This window comes from Artibeus jamaicensis, unplaced genomic scaffold (genome assembly GCF_021234435.1).
Source record: "Artibeus jamaicensis isolate MK-2021 breed Jamaican fruit bat unplaced genomic scaffold, CSHL_Jam_final contig_264, whole genome shotgun sequence".
Taxonomy (NCBI): Eukaryota; Metazoa; Chordata; class Mammalia; order Chiroptera; family Phyllostomidae; genus Artibeus; species Artibeus jamaicensis.
In genome coordinates, this window is record NW_026521576.1 from 1,273,399 (window position 1) to 1,295,988 (window position 22,590).

General features: G+C 49.9%; 1 protein-coding gene across 10 annotated transcripts in view; it reads right to left on the reverse strand.

Moving 5' to 3' along the window:
- SEMA4D (semaphorin 4D) overlaps window positions 1-22,590 on the reverse strand; it is a 106,618-nt gene that overhangs the window by 36,966 nt on the left and 47,062 nt on the right. For 9 of the 10 annotated variants that reach the window (XM_053662627.1, XM_053662626.1, XM_037164746.2 and 6 more), the window contains one exon: window positions 4,629-4,693. The gene's annotated coding sequence lies outside the window, so the exon portion shown is untranslated. Of the gene's footprint in view, window positions 1-4,628; window positions 4,694-17,396; window positions 17,483-22,590 lie in introns of those variants that run through there. The other variant, XM_037164742.2, reaches the window with a different exon arrangement.

The following is a 22,590-nucleotide window of genomic DNA, read 5'->3' on the forward strand; positions in this document are numbered from 1 at the left end:
AATGGGCCCATTCCGTGCCAGGGAAACAGTGGCTGTGGGCTCTGACTTGTCACCGAGAAGTACCTCATTGAAAGCACAGGCCTGTGCTGAAGAGAGAAACTGTGGAGGTGGGGGCCCACATGCCTCCTGGCACCAGCACTCTACCTGTCCCAGGTGCCATCTGCAAGGTTCCTTGATGTGAGCTGCAGGCTAGCTGGCTCCAGATCAGTAAATCAGGTGATCTATCACAGGGCCTGCCCTGACCCAGAGGCCCACCAGGATCCCAGTAAGACTCTGAGATGGTCTCTTATCACTTCTCAGGAAGGAGCTCAAACCAACACACTGGCTGAGTAGAAGCAGGACCCTTGCCCAGTATATTTGGGGAGTACAGTTAAGTTACAGCAGAACCCATCCCACACTTTGCAGTCACGCTGTCCCCAGAAGGCTCCATGGGTTCGCTGGTGCTTGACCTCCTTACTGGGTTTTCCCTTCTTTAAGATAGGCCCTGAGAGTTGACCATCACCGCCTCCTTCTCATCCTCCCACCCCCAACCAAGCAAACCACCTCCAGGTCTATCAGTCCAATTGACACCCCAGGCTCCTCTCTGGAACCTTCCCCTCGCCCCATCAGCACTGCTAGACTCCTGACTTCACCACGCCTCAACGATATCCAAGGGGCAGCAAGTTTACTCATTCCCTCCCCATTGAGGGCCCTCACAACTGCCCATACACTAGTACTTATCCAGCTGCCTGTCTCACCTCGGGCCCCCCCCCCGCTCCCCCATCAGGCCAAACCAAACCTTCCAAAAGGGCTTTGGGAGAAGTTGTGGCTTCCTGTTCAACTAGTCAAGTCAGTGCTTCCAGGAAGCCCTTTCATCATCCCATCTGGGGAAGTCACCTCCTGCATCTCCTCTTGTGCCCCCAGTGTCCTTGTCTGGCCCCCAAAGCTCAGCAGATAGCATACTAGTCCGCAGTAGCCCTCTGAGCTTAAAAGGTTCCTTTTTATTTTTCTTTTCTTTATTTTTACATGTGTCAATGGGGCACAACCACTGCCCAGCTCCACTTCCTAAGGAGGAACTGATGGGGACTTTCACCAAAGGCACTCACCCACTGGGGAAACACCAGCACCAGTGAGCCTCATCTGCTCACTTCTTCATTTCCTCCCACCTTCCTCACCAGCACCCCCTCTGCACTTATTCTTCTGGCCTGGAGGCCCACCCAGCCAGGCTCCCACTAATCTGGCATCTATTTCCCATCCTGACCTCCTATTAGCCCTTGAGGTAAGGGAGCACCCAGTTCCTCATTTTCTCCTGGGACTGGCACATTCTGGGCAGACATGGCACCCCTTTGCCACAAAGGACCAGAGAGACATTACTGTCACCTTCTTAAGTCCTGCAGTGTCATCCCTGCTACTCATGTCCACCATAATAGTGTGTGGCTGTACACCAACACAACTATTTACAGAAATGGGCACCAGTCTGCATGCCAAGCCCTGCTCTCGGGATCCAAGAGGGACACTGGCCAGGTGCCCTGCAGCAAGGGCATAACCCAAAGTGTAGGCTGCCTCATGGAGAGTCTGTGAAGGCTCGCTGTCTGCAGAGGAACTCTCAGAAGTGCTCACCCTGTAGGAGAGACGTGTTGCCCTTGGCCCCTGGCCTCGGGTGGGGACACTGCTCTCCTGCCCTCCATAGGAAGTTGGGCACCAGGTGGGTCTAGGAGCCCAGGCCAGGTAAGGTCTCACACGGTGCTGTGCTACTAATGCAACCCACTCATTAAGCAATTCCAAGTGCCCAGTGACTGCTGAATACTGTGCAGAAACTCCATACAGCTGTAGGACACTGAGGTCTGTACGCATTGTTTTTTATAATTTAAAACTGGGCGAGCAAAGCACATCCCACACCTACAGAGACACGCCGCCACCATGCACTCCACCAGCAGCCTGGGCTCTGCAACCACAGAGGGGGTCTTGCATTAGGAATCACAGCCTAAATATTCAAATGGGAACAACAGGATAAAGTGCCCATTCTGCTGGCTTTCCTGGGCAATTCTGAGGAGCGGAGGTATCTTGCTGTGTCAGCAGTAGTATTTCGCCTTCCCATGTGAAGTGCTTCCTTTCACACACAGACAGGGGACCCATCAGGAAGACAGGGTCACAGATGACACTCCCATTACCTACACACAAGGAATGAAATCCCAGTTCTATGCCCGGAGAACAGAAGCCAAGGGGTCTCTGAGCCCATCACTCAGTGCCATTCACATGGCAGCTTGACACCAGAATGGCCTTGAATCAGCCAGGAGGCTGTGGCAAAGAACACAGGCATACCCAGCAAACAGCAAGCAGCAAGGGTAAGGGCTGGCTCATGAAACTGTATATGCACATCTGTGTGTACACACATGTGCATGCATGTCCATGCACTTATGTACACCTGAGTTCTATGCGTGTGCATCTGCGTGTACACTGTATAGGTGTGACACACACATGGGTGTCTGCATGCACATGTGTACATTCAGGTATGTGCACACCTCTGCATGTGCACATCATGTGTGTGCACAAATGCAGGCCCGTGCCATGTGTAGTCATGCGTGAGTATGTGTGCACATGTGCATGTATGTGCGTGCATGCACATGTGTGGTATGGTGTGCACACTGTTCTGATGAGCACAAAAATCTGATCTGGTGTTGTATTCTTAAATGCAAATGGTGACTGCTAGCTGGCATCCAGGGAGGCAGAAACTGAGGACTGCAGGTACTGTCTGGGGTCTGTCACACCCACCTCACACCTTGGCTTCCCTTCCTAGGACCAGCTATCTGGGCAGTAGGGGTGGGTTACAGAGGGGACACTGCTTAATACCACACATACAGTGTCAGTGCTCCTGTGAGCAACAGGATGCTAGCTGACATTAAAAGTGCCCTCACTGGTCTCTCCAGGAAACCTGTGAAAGGGGATCGCAGGTGACAGCTGTGGATGACTGCTGGGGCAGTTTAGTCTGGCTTCTTGACTAAGGGGTTTATGTAAAAACAGGACAGTTGAAGCCCTCCTCTCCCTCCAGGCCATGTAGCCAGGACAATGGAGGACATGCACCTGCCCACACCTTCTCTCAGCTGACAGCAAGTGTGAGGTAATCACCTAAGACTGTATATATCCTACCAATGTCACCCCCAGACTGTCCCCAAGGCCACATTCCCTTGCATAACCCCAGCCTGTCTCCTAACCCATGTCCCCACCTATACCCCTGGCCTCCCTCCGAGACCTCATGCTCCCCCTCCCCACATCTCCCTCCCCCACCTCTGGTCCCCTTACCCAACTCTAGCTATAGTGCTTATGTCACCACCTCAGAGTAATGGCTGTGTCCCCTCAGGAATCAGTATAGATTTCAGGAGCTCTCTGCATCATATGCCCACAACAAAGAGTTTATTGTTTCAACTGCAGTTTCCCAGGGCAGATCACTGGGAGCAGCACTTCAGCTACATGGAGACGTGCACAGCCCTGGAGGTGGGCTGCACCCACTCTGGAGAACACCATCCACAGCACCACCCCAGGGTGCCTACTTCCCTCTCTAGCCTCCTTGCAGGGACACAAACAAGCCAGTCAGGTTGCCAGGCACACCTCAACCTTGTTCTCCCACCCAAACCTGGGTGCCGTGTGTGTTGATAGGAGATAGGGAGAGGACAGGGCAGTGAGGTGAGGGACACACATACACACACCAACCACCTGACCGGAACATGCTGAGAGGGGCATATGCAGGGTGGGTACCCAGAGCAGTGGGTACCCCTGACTGGCCTGGTAAACTGACGGGCGCAGCAAGCAAAATCCAAAGACAAATGATATAGGGGGAAAAATCCTTGGAGCATAAATTCTAGCGTTTGGAATTCCTAGTTAATGTCATGACCTAACACACCAATAAGAAACTCTGGGGCCTGGCCCAGCAGACCAGGCCATTAACATGTGCGTGTCTGTGACCAGCCAACAGACAGACAGTGCCAAGTGTCCAGAAGTAAAGCTGCATCATGACTGCTGCCCATCAAACTGGCATGAGCTGTGTCTCACGTGCATGGTCAACACCCAGGACCCTGTTAGCAGAGAGCGACAGTCCTGCTGGGCCACTCATAACACTCGAGTCACAGAAGAGGGTGAGATGAGATGCGGGATTTCCTTTTGTTTTTTTTTTTTAGATTAAACTGGCATTTATCTTTCCTCTAAACCTGAAAATACATGGTTGACCATGTATTAATGGACCAAAATTAAAATTAATCACTAAACAACCCAAATCCAGGGCATAATGAAACTGAGAGCCCTCTTTTTACATTTGACCTCACAGAAACACTCACGTGCCCCCAAAGAGGAGATGGAGCATTTCCGGGCTTAGGGAGTGGCCGCCAGCCAGAGAGCTGGGGAAGCAGCCCAGGCCAAGAGAGGCAAGGGCGGGGGGAGGAAAATCAGGGGATGCATGGAGGTCTAGGTGCACAGTACATCCTGGCCCCTGGGCTCCACCTTGAGCCAACCCAAGGGACAGCGGTCAAGCCCAGGGCTGTGCCCGCCAGAGGGTGCAGGGACCAACATCCAACTTTCTGCTGAACCTCACTGAGGCTTCTATGAAGTGTCAACTTTGATAAGCTGGGATATAGATTAAGGGAAAAGAAAGATTTTACCTGTATCTTGTGCCTCTTGAAACTTCCCAATCGTTTCTAGGAAGAAGTCTTCAGAAATCTTTGTTCTGGAAATAATGGAAAACAAGAGCATTTAAACACTTAAGTTACCCATCCATATAATGTCAGCATCAATTCTGGAGCAATACTAAAAAGAAATGTCTAACTTTTTTTACGTTCTGGACCCTCTGGCAGCTGACTCTCTGACCCAGGATTGGCATGGCATTTCTGCACTTGTACAAATAGAGTGAGTGTGTAATTGTTCATCCATACACAAGGGACATGCTACTCAGCTGGTCACCCAGGTACAGAGCTCATCCCCAGCCCGACAGTCGCCGCTTCCCCACAAAACGAGCCACAGTCACAGTCATTAATTAAAAGTTGAATTGTCCTTGAATTGTCCATTAACTTCAGATATATCCTTTAGAACCCATCCTCCTTGAAACCCAAAGGTGTGAGGCAATGAAAGAGAAAGCAAAATGTAAATACACAATATCTACAAGAAAATAATTTCCTAAAGAACCTGTTTAGCCTCCTAATTTTGTTTTTTTTTTAAAGATTTTTATTTATTTATCTTTAGAGGGGAAGGGAAGGAGGGAGGGAGAGAAATATCAATGTGTGGTTACCTCTTGTGCGTCCCCTGCTGGGAACTGGCCTGCAACCCAGGCATGTGCCTGACTGGGAATCAAACCTCCATCCTCCAGTTCTCAGGCCTGCACTCAATCCACTGAGGTACACCAGCCAGGGATAATTTTCTTTGTTTTTGATTTCTGTTTTTAAGCCAAACAGAAGAATTTCCACATAGGTGCAGCAAAGTTTCTTAGGTGTTTGTCATCCCTGCACAGTGCAGGACAGAGCCCTCAATTCAGGGGCCTGAGTCCAGTAAAATCATCAACCACTCAACAAAGACAAGCACAATGGCGAAACCAGAGGTCACTGTGTAGGATTAACAAAGGCTTAGCAGCTGGTTAAATTGATGCTGACTCCTCTATGGCTGCATATGATCCAGCATACTTTTTAAACCTGAGAATCAAATTCCAGCATTATTTGTGATTGGAATGTTAATTTCTTTTGCTTTAAGAGCGTAAACAATTCTTGCCATTTCTCTGAAGACAGCGAAGAAGTAGGAGGGGCTCCCGAGAATGAGGCTGGTGCCCCAGCCTCGCAGAGTGGGACCAAGAGTGCTTACAGAACAGAGACCGGAGTGCATACCAATCTTACACGTCCACCAGTGACACACGATTTTAAGGGTCACCCGGGGCCCCTTGGAGCCTGGCATGGCCCCTGAACCCTGAGCAAAACCTCATGTTAGCAAATGAGATCCCAAAGTGCCAGGAGAAAGTGGTTAGGATTCATCAGGACCCACTGAGGTGAGGCTTTCAAAGACCGAGTCTAGGCTTTCAAAGACCGAGTCTAGGTCTCTCCCGCAGCAGCGGCTGTCTCTGACAGTCACTTGTCAGCAAACATAACTTCACATCTTAGCAAGCAAGCAAGCAAGTGTCCTGGACAAGGCCACATCCACTCAGCACACAGACTGCTGTGTGCCATGTGAATGCCGGGGGGATGCTGGCTTAGCTGATTGACACGTGAGGGGTGAACCTGAAGAACTGTGAGGTTTTCCTGTCACACAGGCGGGTGGGGCATAGCGGCCATCTGGAGATGTCTGGGTAAAAGACTGATTCATGTAAACAACATGAACACTACGAATCATAAACCGAAAAATGCCTCTCTTCTAGAAATTCAATAAGGTTTTGTCATTTTTAATAAATAAAAGCCCAGAGCTGCTAGTTCTGTGGTTGGACAAGCACATATCCTGGTCACCTTCATTTCCTGTAAGGAACACACACTGCAGGCCAGGGGTCTGCACTCTTAATAACCTCCCTCTGCACACTGGGCCCTGGTACCCTCATTTCCTCCTTCAAGCCAACTTTCCATATGTCACCTCCCCCAAACGGCCTCTAGCCCCTGCAGCTCCTTGGTAAAAATACACACTTCCGGCCTCAGTCAATCACAGAGGCCTCAACCCCTAGTTGTCTACACCCTTCATCACGGCAATTTTCCTTCCTTCTCGAGCTAAAACCCCACAAGCTCTATATAATTAGTTATCACACACTAAAGATCACAAGATACATATTCCTCCTGCAATTACTAACCATATACAGTTTTCACTAGGTTTCTCCTAACTTCTTATAACAGGTACCTATAAAGAGTGTAAGCTCCATTTGCAAAAGAAAGCAATGAAATTAAGTCAGAAATGAATTGTTTCCCTCTCCCTGGTGAGAGAGAAGTGGCTTTTACCCTTCACCAGCCCCTCCAGCTGGGCAGGAGTGTGGGAGTCTCAATGCCCAGACCTGATGGCTGCTCGTGACAGCAGCACAGGGCCAGGGTGCAACGGGCCTTTGCCTTCGTATCTCCCCTGAGTTCTGTAGCTGTGGCCTCCCCTTCAGAAGTTCCCTTACCCAGCAGCAGCCAGGTCTTCTCTTTAGCATGTGGAGAAGGCACAGGTAGGATGGGGCCAGAGCAGGGCGCTCTGCAAGAGGATGACCTGGGTTACGGGCCAGGCTTCTCCATTAACCAGCTGTGTATCCTTGGGAAAGCCTCTCGGCCTCCCTGGGTCTCTGTTTGTTTATCCAGAAAGTGGGTATAACAATAGTGCCTACAACATTCGGTTGTTTCAAGAACCCAGAAGTAACCTCGAGAAGAGCTTAAAGCAGAGTCTGGCTCCTTGAAAGCAACAGTGGCTTGAAAGCACCAGTCTGGCACCACTGGTACTACCTAAGCACCAGTGGTATGACTGGTACCCAGGTATGACTCTTCATACCTGGGAATGGCTGCTGAGAAGACTCTGTAGGATATAAAAGCAGGACTTAGCTGCCAGTACATTTAAGCGCCCTGCTGCAAAGTGTCCTGGGGCTCCACCAGCCTCCTCCTGTCCATGGGAACTCAGGCTCAGCACCCCGGAGTCCCTGAGCCCACAGCCATACTCTGCTGCTAGAGACTGGGAGGAGGTCTCAGGTCCCTTCTGTTCAATCTCCTCACCCAGCCCAGAGCCCCTCTCGGTGCCCAGGTCAGTGAAATGGAGACCCTCAATGGCAATCGACACTCCACCCCACTTGCCCTGTGTGGGGTGGCTTTGTACATTACAGCCAGATGCCATGTCCCACCACTAAGAAGAGCAGCACGAGATAGCTGGCTGTGCTGTGCACTGATGAGTGGCCGGGCAGTACTCACATGCACAAGGCAACTTCCTGCGGGCCCCTGGGCAATACCTGTGAGAACCTCTTAGCCAGCAGTTCTCCGCCAGCAACCAGTGTGGACACACCCATATGTGCAAAAGATGCCCAACAGGAAAACCTAGGAGTCCATCTGTGTCTGTATGTGGGTATGTATATTTCTGTAGACACAGGTATGTATACTGTATACGAACTGTGGCAATCCCTAGGTTGGAATACTATGTGGTTGTTGAAAAGAATAAGCAGCCACGAAGATGAAAGTCTGTCCAAGATACTTAGATCAGTAAAAATCAAGGTTTTAAGCAGTGTTACAATATGTTCCTATTTCTGCAGGCACATGATATGTGACCATCTGTGCATGCATATAATTTAATTTTAAAAAAGAGCTATTTGATTAGATCAGAATTTAATCTAGGTCCTACTGGGAGTGAGTGACTAGAGAATGGCTTTCGTCTGGAGTAGGAGCGTATTTCATTTTTTAATCCTCACCCGTGGACATTTTTTTCATTGCTTTTAGATAGAAAGGGGGGGAAGGAGGAAGGGAGGAAGGAGAGAGAGGAAGAATAACACTGACCGGTTGCTGCCTTGTATGCACCTTGACCATGAATACACCCGTGACCTTTCTGCCTATGGGAAGATGCTCCAACCGGCAGCCACACTGGCCCGGGTAGAGTGTAGTTCATTTTTCACTGTTTGTGTTTTTAATACTATCTGAGTTCTTACCTTAAGCGTGTCATTTCCTAATTAGTTAGGATGTTTTTAATCTGATACTAAAAGATATATTAAATGTAAAAATCCTGGAAAATATAGAGCGTATTTTTGACAATTTCAAAAAAGGGCTATAATAACTTTATTATTAATTAATAATTATATAATTCCCATTGTGAAGTTTACTACATAGATTTCATCAGATGGAAAATTTTAAGAACAGCAGACAAACCTAACATCATTTCCGGTTATTCTGTTACTTTGTTGCCACAACTAAATAACTGAAACAGGGGAGAGGTTGCACTCATGACCACTTCTGGTAGACAGGGCTGAAGTGAGTGGGTGCACAGGGCTTTGGGTTGGGCAGGCCACAAGGGCCCCACAGCACCGTGGTGTGGGAGAGGCAGGCTTGCAGCCACAAGGCAGCAGAAACAGAAACCTGGAAGCCCAAAAAAGAAGCAAGCAGCCACTGCCTGTGGGCAGGCTGGAGGCTGGGCGGGCCCTTGTGGGAGTCTCTGCATGTGGCATCGTCTGTGTGTGTCCCCTGGCCCCCAGCATGATTTCACGGCTGTGTGAGGTTCCAATGAAATTTGACAATGTTGAAAATCAGATCATGACCAATTAGCAACTAAAACGCATTTTTAAAGACTGACTTTAACCACCAGCAAAACTTGACCAAGAGGCTTTTCTATCTAGATTGCAGAGCCTATTTGCAGACTGTCTGGGTGTCGCACAGCAGACACTGTGAGACAGTTGTAAAGCTCTGTCCCCAGGAAGTGGGAAACGGGCTCAAGACTCAGACTCACCACACTGACGGGTTTGCTTCCTTCTTCTAGGATTCATCCTACAATTTCCATGACTTACAAGGTGGGGACTGAAAAACAAACCCATTAGTAAACTAGAAAAGAGATTCCTCATTCATGCTGAAAGTTATCTCATAAAATGAAAGATACACTCTTAGTACTGATGTATGGACCAAAAAATATAGCTAACTGAGGCCATATTGAAGCTAATGTTCCTTAGGGATTAAATAACTAATTTTTAAAGTTTGCTCAAGGTCAGGTGGTGTCATAGACATCTTCAACACAGCAGGGACTTGCTTTCTTCTTTCACTTTCACTGAATTTTCTTTTCCCCTTTAAAATTCTGTCAAGTTAGACAAAGTCTTCTGCTCCCAACTTGACCACTTCACAATGCTGATAATCCAGTCAAAGGGAGAAATGCACACCTCGTAATTCCTCCTTCAGACAGAAGCAACTTTATAGATGAGCCAAGCCATCAAGCAATCAGGATGGGCGTACCTAGTCACAGGGCACCACTGCCTTCAGAGCGCAGCTGAGGGGCTGAACAGGCCACCACAGCAGCGAGGAATCCACAGACTCCGGGAGACCCTGTACACCTCTCCTCACTGATGAATTTTAGGAGTCACTTATCTTTTTGGAGAGATGCATCTTCTGAGATCAAACACCACAAGCATTAAAGAACCCAATTCCACTGAAATCTGCTTCCTTATAGCAAAGCAGGGATACAGGAGAAGAAAGCAAACCTGACCCCCAAAACAAAAGAGGACCCCACAGGGCTGACAGCATTCCAGGGCCTGTTCTATGATGGGGATCCCCCAAAACTAGAATTATGTTTGGGAGGACAGACCCTTTTTAGTACAAACTTTCCTTGCTAGGTGAGTGTTCTAGGAGTCCATGTGTATCAGTGTTCCAGCAGACCTTGTTGTGAGAGGCTACCTTTACCTTCAGTTAATTTTATTTGAAGATTTCTTAAACGCATTTGTCCACTTCATGATGGGTGATTTATGAGCACCCCTGCCCACACTGCGCTGAGTATTGAGCAGTTTTTGACCAAAAAACAGCATAACCCCCATGCCCCACCCTCCCTATTCACCCAATCTCACCCCAAATGACTTTTTTGTGTGTGTCCTCAGATGAAAAAAGTCCTCAAAGGGAAACATTTTGCCAATGTGGAAGAGGTGAAATAAAAATGGCAGAAGCACTAAAAGGATTAAAAATCGAGTCCAAAAACTGTTATGAGCAGTGAAAAGAACATCTTGATAGGTGTCTTGCATCATATGGAGAGTACTTTGAAGGTGAATGAAGTTTAAACATGTAAGAATAAATGCACATTTTTTAAATAAATAAACTTCAGTTTTCTTGGGGTACCCTTTGTATGTTCATCTAACCATCTAAGTTTTCCCAGTTTGTTGAGCTGTTTTTGAAAATGCACACAAGTACGTGGTCTGCTATAACACACAATCAAGTCGTGTAGCACGAACACTTTTCATCCATCCCTCTTTCAAGTCAATTCATTGCTTTAATTAAATTTATATTTATTCTCCCCCTAACAGGGGAGGCAGCAAAGTGTCCCGACTAAGTGTGGGCTCTGAGCCCAGCCTGCCTAGGGTCACTCATGTCTGGTGCTGTCCCTTCCTGGCTGTGTAACCCAGAACAGGTCACTGTCCCTTCACCTGTGTCGACTACCGCGCCTTCCCCAGGTACTCTCTCAGCCCCCCCCTTTCTCACCCATTTACCCTCTCCAGCCACTCCCTCAGCCCCTCCACTTTTCTCAGTCTCTCTACCTCTCCCAGCTGTTTCCCTGGAAGAGGCTACAATGCAGCCTACGTCTGGGGACAAAGCTACGTGAATGAGAACTTACAAAGCGCACACGCACACACACACACTATAGGAGTGGACTTAAATAAAATGGTAACACAGCCACACAGAATGGCATTATGACCTCATGGTATACACGTGATGCTCCCTAGTGCAGAAATAATTCTGACCAGAATCTCATGGCCACATGGGCCGCATCCTAACAAAAACAAGTACAGGAGGGGAAGAAGCAGGTTTTCTTAGGCACGCCTGGTGAGACCGGTTTTAGGAACTGCTGTCAAGTAGAAAGAGACTCACAGAATTCAGGAAGTAGTCTAGGGCCATGGTCACAGCTGCAACGCTTCCTCCAGGGCCATGCAGTCAGGCTCTGGACCTACAGGCCAACCGGGCTCTGGAACGGTCTGCAGCACCGGGGATGGAGCATGTCACAGTGAGCAGGGCTAGGAACCCCACTCTGCAAAATTCTGTCTCCCACTGTGCTTCCAGCTGATGTTCCTGGTGCCTGGATCATCAGCCCCACCCTTTCTTCTCCAGGAACTTAAGGCAGAGACGAGAAGTGTCCTGGCCCCACAGCAGGTACTTCAGAAATGGTGGTGCTTTCTTCTCTCTGCTATTTTCCAGGTGGTGAATGCATCACAGAATCTGCCCAGAAACATCTAGAATCCGAGACTGGCTCAGGATTGTACTCTGGGCTGCCTGTGCCAGCACTGTATACCCCCAGATGCTCACCATCCCTCCAAGTACCCACAGCTAGGGGTTGGGGAAGAATAGCTGTGGTTTCACCCAGGGACTGGCTTCCTCCTGCCCTGTGCCTGGCCCCCAGACCCAGCCCAGGGGTAGAGGGACTAGGCAGTCTCCCCTCCACTGCAGCAGGAGGGACAGGCCTCAGAGCCTCAACAAGCTGAGGCTTGAGAGGATTTTTTTTTTAAGTCTTAAAAGCACAAAATACTGTTTTTCTTAAATTTCCTCAAAATTATACAGCAGAGTCAGAGGCAGGGCAGCTCAACCACATGCTGTTGTCCATCTAGGGTCAGTGCAGCCTGAACCAACACACAGCCCATCCTTTTACCCTGACTTCCCCTGAGGCCATGGTCATTAGAGAATCCACACACTGACAAATGTTCCACAAAGGCCCAGGTCACCTCCCTCCTGGCAAGACAGAAAGAATGTTCACCAGTCCTTCACCTCAGGCCACCAATTCCCGCCTCAGTCTGATGTCAAACTTCTGACTGTTCATTCCTTGGTTGCATGTACTATCTGCACAAGCCTCCTATTCTGATTCACCAGCATCCACATTTTCCACAGTGACCTCCAGGAATGCCTGCTCAGCCCCTAGTGTCGGTGAGCACCTTGCAGCCAAGACTGTGCTGCCTCTGAATAATGGTCAAACCACACCAGCTCACACCTATCAATGAAGACCGAGTGGCCACTGCCGAGGGGTGGACTGGCTTCCCAAGAGCACTCAGATTGGGCAAGGGAGACAGCCCCACATGGAGCTAAGAGAAGAAGGAAGCAAACACTGCTGGGCCCCACCTGAGGCCTGGAAAAGCCCCAGCTTTTCCTAACCTGTCTCTGCTGCTAAGATACTTCCTGCCCCACCATCTATCTACGGGCATGCTAATGGCATAACTGCAACCATTCCTACTTTCTGCATTACCAGCAGAGGTGTATCCCCAAGTAAGCACCACCACCAAGGAACCCCTCAAGGGGGATGCTGCCTGAGTCAGTCACTCTGCCAATCAGTCTGCCCTCAAGGCTTTTCCAGATGTTTCCAGGCTAGTTGCTCTGGTTCGTCCTTGGAGGCTGGCACTGACAGGAAAGGGAACAACCTAAAATGATGTCATCCTGGCTTCAAGGGGTCTCAGTCTGTCTGACTCCAAGGTGGTACAGAAGCCATCAGGAAGGTCAGTCTCAGGAGGGTGTGTCATCCAGGGCCAGAGGCCCATATTGGAAAATCAAATGCCTGTATCCCTCAACATGGCAGGAAGAGCCTGGGAGTAGCTTTTGCTTCAGTCCCCAGTGTGAAGGGAAGTCAGGTCATAGCCATTGGAAGTCACCAAGTACCCAGATTCCAGAGATTTGCTCTGTAGCTGCCACACAGAAAGTGTACCCACATTCCATAAGCCTTTGCTAGCTGCACCCATCCTATTAACCTGTAACCAGCTCCCTAAGCTGGGCCTAATATTCCCTAGGGCTCTTTGGAGGCCTGTCCTTCCATTTCACAGGGGGTGGAGCATCCCCATCTGGAGCCCTGTGTCATCTTCCAGATGATTCAGAAGGTGTGAGACACAGAATAGCAGTAGCTGGTGCATCACCATCACCAAGTTATCTTCCAGGAAAGAGAACGGCCAATGAGGGTTAACAGGCCCTCATTCTGTCTGGCCATCCCCAAGGAGGCCTCCCCTTCTGGGGATTGCTGTTAGGGAGCAAGTTAGGAATGGAGGTAGAGTGGTCTCCTCAGTGCCTGCCAGGAGCATTGATCCTCACTATTCATGGGAACTAAAATCGACTACTGGAAAATCTAAAAGAGGTTCTAGAACATTCTTACATTATCATAAGCTGGCCACCCCCTCCGCACCTACCTGTCCCAGCAGAGGACTCATCCTGGCCCAGAGTAACTGAGCTCCCGCTCATGCCAGCACAGAGTCAAGATGCCCTACTCTGCATGGGGCATGGTCATGTCAGGTGCTGGCCAGGCATAAGATGCAGTCACACTTGCCACACTGGGAATCCTGGGCACCCACATTCAGTGACCAGGGACATGAGGAAAGGACTCAAGGACAGAATAACGGGGACCCCATATGTGGGTCCTGGAACAGTGCCAGTAAGAGGAGAGGGCTCCATTTTTCCACATTTCAGGACCCTTTTTATTGGGGGACATGCTTTTGGTAAAAGAAATGTGGGTAAATTATCCTTCACTATCCATTAGACTTAATCAAACTAATAGAAAATGGGCGTGTGTGTACACACCACACTGCACAGTTCTATGGAAGGTGACAGCTTAGAAGCCTTGTTTCCCACAGAACTGAACCTGGAACATCACCAGCTGGCTATACCACCCCGCCAGGGAGGGCCCGAGGCCACCTCACTGCATGACTCACTTCTCTGGCTTCTGGCAGCCTCTCTTTGCTGAGTGCCAGTGGGGGTGTCACAGAAACATAACTAAGCCACTCCCTTTTGATACCTTTCGATACCAAACCACACTCAGGCCAGGTGCCTGGGTCTTCCTGTGAGCATGGGTTCCCCAAGAAATAAAATTGCAGGCCTGTCATGTCCAGTGGGCTCCTGATGACCCCCAGCCCCAAGGAGGATTACTGCCTTTCCTGTTCCGAGGGACATCAGGTGAGAACTCCTTGGGGCACGTGGCCACTTGCAGACCACTCGACAGGCAGAGCCAGCACAGTAGCCTGGTCTCTCAGGTGGGCTGCTGCCCTGTGCATGGCACCTGGTGTGCTGACCTCAGACAAGCGTGACCTGGTCATGGTCCCAGGTCTCTGGTCCTGGGGACAGGTCCTCTTCTTGCCTACAAGAGTGTCACTAACCAGGACACTCCAGCATTTCTGCTTTCTCCAGACCACATGGCAGAACGCGGTCCAGACAAATTGGGGGCAGTATGGGTACACTTCCTAAAATGGCACTTCCTTATGCTCTTGGTGGTCACAAGTTAAGGACAAGGCAACCCCCACTGTCACAGCTTCCCTTTGGGATCCACACTCAGTGTCAACCAGTGCTGCCCAGTCACGTCCCTGCTGAAGAGATCTGAGCCTCTGTGTACCAGACACAGCAAAGGACATGGGCCGGGTCTACAAGGGTCCATTAGACGGGTCAGTATACGCATGGCCATACCTGTGGCTGTCCATCGGAATGCTGGACTATAGAGGAAAGGCAGGGACTCCTCAGCCAGGTGCAGGCAGGACTCTCATTATGGCGCAAATGTCAGTTCTGCAAGTTCTCAGAACCCCTGCATCCCGGACAGGAAGAAACTGAGGCAAAGGCAGCTCCCAGCCCTGTCTGGCCCTCCACCTCCACCAGGACCCAGTCTCCTTATCACTGGGACCTGACAACTCTCATGAGAGCCTGACATCCAGGCATGGGATGGTGGGTGCCCCTAGAGAGGAAGTACCTCCCAAGGAGAGCAGGAAAGAATATCGGACCTGGCCCACCATGGGTGACTAGGAAAAGTAGGATGCTCATTGTTATGTTTGACTTTGTCAGTGGCCAATGCCATTCCCCTTGGGACTGGTTGGACCCACCTAACCCAGCTCCATCCAGCGTTTCATGTCCCTCCCGTGGTCACCACAAGCTCTGGGTCTAGAAGCTGTTATGCATCCCAGGGTGGGTTGGAGAGGGAACACACAGGGGACCCTGGGTGCAAGTCTCCTTGTCTTAGGCCCAGGAAGCACATACACCCAAGGCAGCCCCAGCTCTTCCAAGATGATGATCACCAACCAGGCACCCGACCACCTGACCAGGCCTAGGGCAGTCCCTCCCTCCACCCACCAGAAGTCACTCCGCCACCCAATGCTATTTGGAGGCTATACCTAACCCTCTGGTTCCTTTAGTCTTAGCCTTTTTCGTCCCCTGTGAGAGGGCAGGGAGACACATCTGGGAAGCACTGGCTTCCCCATCACTACAGTGAGAGCCTTCTGGGGCAGGAAGATGAGTGAGTCAGGTCAATGAATGGCACCAGGGATGTGCTTACTCCTCACAGAGACTCCTGCAGCAACCTGACTAGCTAGCAAGCATTACACCATCATCCCCACTTTCCAGATAAGAAGACCAAGGCTTGGAAACTTCCAGAAGCCACACCAACAGAGGAGTCAGTGTCCAAAACCTAAAGTCTGACCAGGGCCTGCTCCGAGATCCTTAGGGCCCGAAAGCTGTATTTGTCCTCTTACATGAGACCCTGACCCAGGGGACCACTAAGTCCCTCACCTGGCTCGCTTACATCCAGTTTCTTATCAAAATCTCCAATTTGCTCCAAGTGAGTAGTCCACCAGGCACTTTATACAGGATGGAGATACCCTCCCAAAAGTCTGGGAGGGTCATCTTTATTGCATTGCCAATAAATGCAATATTGCTAATCAGGCCCATCAAGAGTGTACCCCACTCACTTTTTCTTGGCAGCTTTAAGAAAAAGCATAAAAACAAAATGAAATGAGTCACAGGAACTGAAGTCCACACAGTGAATGAAGGGTGACTAGTCTCATGGTCAGAGCATGTATGTGCCTTCTAGGGCTCTAGTCAATGTCAAGCAAATGACAATGAGACCTGGTCAAAAACTCTAACAAAAATCTTGTCTGGACATTTCCAAGGTTGCTACTTTACCCTAACCCGTGGTCAGAAGGGGCACTGAGCAGCAGCTCTGCAGGGGAAGATGCTCACATACAGCTGCCCAGGACAGGCACCAAAAGTGACAGAAGGTTCTAGAAATATTTAAGTCACAGGGAGGGGGACTACTCTGAGCCAAAGACATACATCACACAATCTCAAAACTGGAATTTTTTTGCAATACTCTCAACTTGCAAACCGGAACTTGAAGCACCTGCTCCAGCTTGTGCAGCTCACCCTGGCTCCCCAGCACCCCCCAAAAGATCCCTGGAAGCAAATTTCTTCTAATACACATAAAACAGTGTGGACCCCACCACTGTGCGGGAGTGGCCCCTCAATCTTCAGTGGGAAACAGTTTCCTGTCCCCCTGGGAGATGACTGCCACCGGGCTTCAATGCCCCGATCCAGGGCAAGAGCCCACACCTGGCCAGATACAGGACTTACAAATCACTGCTTCCTAGACCCAGAAAAAGACCTGTAGAAGTTCTGGCTGACAGGTGAGGGCAGAGACGAGGGGGCCTCACAGAAGAGCCTGACTAGCTCTGCCACGCTGCTTCCGCAGCCTCAGCAATCCCACAGGTTCAGAAGGATGCCAGCTCAGGAATGTTTATCTCCACATCATTTAACAGTAAAGACGTATCATCTAAATGTGTGCCCATCAGGAACTGGCTAAATAAATAATAACATTACAGCACACTGTGTGGGCAACACAAACCATCAAGTCAATGTTTATTGACAAGTACGGATGAACAGAAAACATTATTAAATGCAAGGAGATGATAAAGCAGCACTTAAATGTAAGCTTATTCAGGTGGAAAAAGGACCACTCATGCCTAGAAGGGCCGCAGGTAGCAGAAGCTCCAAGTGCACAGCACTCACCCTTGACTCCTGGATCTTGACAGGACAGCACTACCTGCTGTTACAGGTGCGCTGGATGATGCCCCTGACCTCAGAGTCATGACCACCTATCAGAGGCAAAAGAGGAGCATAAGGTATGAGCAGTGCCCAGTGCTGGGTGGACCTTCAGAGAAATCTTGAAATATCTTCTTTGGATTTTCCTATATCTTCTAATTTCTTACAATAGATAATGCATTTTCCGTGTTATTCTTTTTTTTACATTTTCCAGTATTTTTCTTATAAAACAATCATGTCCCGAATAGCAGTTTCTTCAGATTCTCTCTTGAGGACTTCTCAACCCACACCCCCCCAAGGCCACCCCACAACAAAGGGAAGGTGGTCTGAGTCCCCCTAGGACACACTCCAGTCCTTCTGTCCCCACACTTTTGGATCCTCACACCTGTGCTGCCATGCCCAGTCAAGGTCTGACCTGTCCATTTATCCCCATGAGAGACATTAATCATACCGGACAGCAGGCCCAGCTGCCCATGTGACATGGACCAGCTTGTCAACCCCTCTGCCCTTGGCTTCTGAACTATATGACCGAGCAGACCTCAGTGTGTGGGTTGTTCCTAACACCACTTAGCAACTTGCTACGTTAGCAGTGTTAGAAAATTGGCCATGAATGGCCTGAGTCGCAAGGAACCTTTAACTTGCTCATCCAGTAGCTGTCTAACCCTGCTAAGAGTCGCACTGGTAACAAACCACCCCTGTCAAGTTTCACATTGTGCTTTTTCTACAAGGACATGCCCCAAAGAAACTGATCAGAGAGGAGCAGAGTTTGTCCTGGGCACCTGATGAAACCCACCTGTCTTTGCACCTCTAGTAGCTCTGGTCTCACTCTGTAACTCTCACATCCTGTTCTAAATGATGTCACCCTGCAGGATGGTACTGGCTCGCCCTTGGGCACCTGAGCACAGGTGCTGCTGATGTGAACACTTATTCATATAGCAGCCTAATACCCTTATTTGAAGCAGAAGGATGAAGAAGACCACGGAGGATGGGAGGGTAGGAGGGTTTTCTGTTGAACAGAGACAGCCCTGTCAGAATAGCAGGAACACCTGGCGGACTATACTGCCCTCCCCAGGGCTCGACCATGGCCCCAGCCATTTGTCCCCATCCCCCTCATCACCTCCAGCGCCGGCAGAGTGAGGCCCATGGTAGGGACAGCAAGAGCAGTGTCCATGGCTGCCAGCCACCCCAGACCTACATTTCATCAGGAACCACTTTAATGATTTAACTCTGAAACATTTAGTTAACAAGGTGCTGTCTCTTGGAGAATAAATCTCACAGCCTTTCCCAATCTTGTATGTGGTGCCACTGTATTACCAAGCATTTAAGTGCCTGGGGTTTGAGCCTCTGAAGAAATGAAGTCACTTATTGTCCATAGAGGGAAGGGACAGGTGCAAGCCGACCCCAGCAGCCAGGTGCAGGCACAGCTTCTGCCATGTCTCTGTTTCTCCATCCCTCCACGTGACAAGGCCCATGCCATGTCGGCCCCATGCAAGGTGGACCTGACCCCCACCATTCCACTCTTGACACATTTACAGTTGAGGGGAAGGAAGCCCCAAGGGACGGCCACATAGGACCCAGGTAAAAACTGTCCTTGGGATCTGTGGAAACCAAACAGAATCAGGGTGGTGCCAGCAAAGTGCAGTCAGTGCAGAGTGGGCAGCTGCTCATGCTGCTTTGAGAGGGTGCTTTTTGTGCCTGAGGAGCCAGCATGAGACCCACCCCCAGCAGCATGGAGGGCCGAGGTCTGAGAGGACAAAATCGGGCTGCCTTAGTGAGGTCCTGAAACACTAAGCCATGCATATGTGGACACCCCTCCACTGTTCTTGCCTAATGGCAATACTAAGAGTAACAGATGAAGAGAAAGACAGATGGGGCTGAGCAGTGCATCTCACAACAGGTGAACCAGGAAGTGCAAAACCCACAAATCTCATACCCCAAACCATACCAACGGCACCCCTAAGACTGCAGCCACCAAGGTGTCCTGTCCAGGGCTTCACCCACATCCCCAGGGCAGAGGCAGAATGAGGGCCAGGCTGGCCTGCTCCCCTGCCTAGCACCCACTGCTGAGCACATCTAGGCCATCCTCCCTGTTCCCTGCCAACCCCTGCCCATGAGTTCCCCACAGTGCACAACTCAGACATCCCTCTAAATGTCTTTTACTTTTCAGGGACAGTTCTTTCCACGAGGAAGTCTGGTGCCCAGGTTAAGATGGTGACTTCAGTTCCTGCTCAGATAACTGAAGGACCTCAGGGAACAGTGGGGCTGGTCCATCTCTACCAGAGAGGCAGATCTCCCCACAGTTTCCAGGCCCAGAATTCCCTCCTGGGAGCCCTGAGGCTGCCTCCCAGGCTGTAGGAGACTGTTCTGTGTGGCATGGGCCCAGCTCCCACTCGGAGATACATATGACCCATGCCCATGGATAGGTTCTCCCACCAAGAATCAGGCCTGCATTGTGCCTAGACTGCTTTGAGACTTGCTTTTGCTAAAACTCCCTCACCCTGAATTGGGGCAGCAAGTACTGTAACTTCCTAAAGTCTATGCTAAACCTTCCAAGGATAAGTGTAACCAGTTCAACCACTTTTCCCTTTGCATTTGCAAATATCCTTCTTCTGTGATATGATTACCAGCATCCTCTCCTTTGTTTTCTGTAAAAGGTAACCACCTAAAGTGAACCTCTGCATTGTAAATGAGGACCATCATGTAGTGTGCCCAGAAAAAGCAATAAAAGCCTATCAAGGCAAGGGCTGAGGCTTTTTCTCCTCTTGAGAGAGAAGCCATGCCATCTCTTTTCTTCCACAGGACTCAGTAGTCTGTGTGAATTTCTCGTATCTCATCCACAATGTCACAGACCCCATGAGCCAGGGTCTGCATCACCAGGCAAGAGCTGGAAATCACTCTGTAGAGCTCACAAGAGCACTTGCTGACCCGCTCCTGAGAAGACTGTGACACTAGGCTAACAGATGCAGATACAAAGGATTTTACATGTGTGTACAAATCATACATGTGTGCATACACATCACACAAACCCCACAGATACACATGCAAGCAACTGTGCACAAACCCAATACACATGCATAAACATATCACACAGGCATGCACATACAATATGCTATGCACATTGTTCACATACCCACACCTACATGCATATACCACACATGCACACACATACCCAGAGGCCAGAAACCTGGTAAGAGTGGAGGCGGGGAGGGGTGAGCCCCTGTGTACCTGCCCATCTGCCTCACGTGGGGACTGGTGAAGGCAACACACGGGCTATCAGGACTGAGGTCTCAGATGGAGACTAGGAGGGAAGCCACACAATGTGAGCTGGCCTGACTCTTACTCAGCTTGAATGGTCCCAGGAGAGTCAGTGCCATGACCCTCCCCTCAACTGAGTCCTGAAGCAGTGTCCACAGCCATGTGGCAGCCGGGACTTACCCAGTACAGGATAAGAGGTCATGGGGCCAAGGCCACCCTGGTTTCCTCTCCATGGCTGTGGGCTCGGCACCCAGCTCTGTGTCCTCTAAGGGTTCCCCCTCGAGCTGCTGGTCACCAACACAGCGTGAGACACCCCTGGGACTCAAAGATCCCCCTAATAGACATGCAGCATTGCAGAATTGATGCTTAATAAGCATGTGAAATTTAGATGAGTTCCAAACTGAGGCTTTAAACACAGAACAATCAATCACCTCATACCGTTAGGATGGCTACTTCAAAACAACAGAGAACGAGTGTTGGTGAGGACTCGAAGAAAATGGAGCCACGGTGCACTGCTGGTGGGGATGTAAAACAGTGCAGCCACTGTGGGGAACAAGATAGTGGTTCCTCCAAAAATTAAACCTAGCACTACCACATGGTCCATTGATTCCACTGCCAGGTATCTACCCAAGAACTGAAAGTGGGACTCAGACACTTGCACACCCATGTTCATAGCAACACTATTCACAACAATCAAAATGTGGAAGCTGTCCAAGTGTTCATGGATGGAGGAATGGGTATATAAAATGGGATCTACCCATTCAACGGAATGTTACTCCATTCCTGGAAGGCAAGGGAGCACTTAGTCACATGCCTCAGGCACCCCCACCTGCTTCCCCTTCAAGGTAGCCCAGCTGGCTCCACCACCTCCACCTAGCACTTTGATCACTACTCAGGGGTGCTGAAAGCCAACAGGGTGTCACTCAGGGGTGCACAAAGCTGCCACTAACAAGGAAGCACCGGCATTTTGGGACCCGTTCATGGTTCAGGTCTATGTGACAAGAGAGAGACAGGAGAGGCTGCACATGGAGCAAAGTGGAGGGTCAAGGCAGCAGCTAGGAGTATCTGAGATGGCAGAGGAGTGACAGCAGCTTGCTCCCCTTCTAGAACACTGTGCTCCTGCTGGCATGGCCCTTCTGCCAGGATCAACTCCAATGAATGGAGCTTTGCAAATGGAGGTAAGAACACATACCACATTGCTGCACGGCAGCACAGGTGGTATGAGTTCTTCAGGTGTTTGAGTTTCAAAACACAACAGACCTTGGCCAGGGGAGGTAATGTTTCTGAAAAGAGGACCCTGGTTGCCTGCATGGCCAGCCAGGCCTATCCTATATCTACTTGGTTCCCATTCCATCTCTGCCCCAACCCCACAGGGTCAGGGGTCATGGTCCCGGCATGAACCACCAGACTCTGGGGAAATTCAGGAAGTGAGGACATCAGCAGGAGGGTGCAGGATGCCTTCTGGGCTAAAACTCACTTTTCCCACCAAGATCCCCTGGCCACGCACTCCAGGATGACTTCTGGAAGAGACCTGAGGTCAGCTAGGATGCATGGAGGTGTGTGTGTGTGTGTGTGTGTGTGTGTGTGTGTGTGTGTGTGTGAGTGTGTGTGCGCGACTGTGTGTACCCTAAATAAAGTGAGAGATGACTAAAATGAAGCTCCTCTAAGCACAAGACCACATCTTAAGGGACCTGTATTGGTTTCCTATAGCTGCTGTAGAAAAGGTATCACAAGCTTAGTGGCTTAAAACACCACACATTTATTATCTGAATAGCTTGGAGGCTAGAAGTCCAACATGGGATACACTGGGCAAAAATCTAAGCTGGCTGTGCTCCTTCAGGACGCTGTAGGGGAGAGTCTGCTTCCTTGCATCTTCCACTTTTGGAGGCTGCCTGTTCTCCTCGGT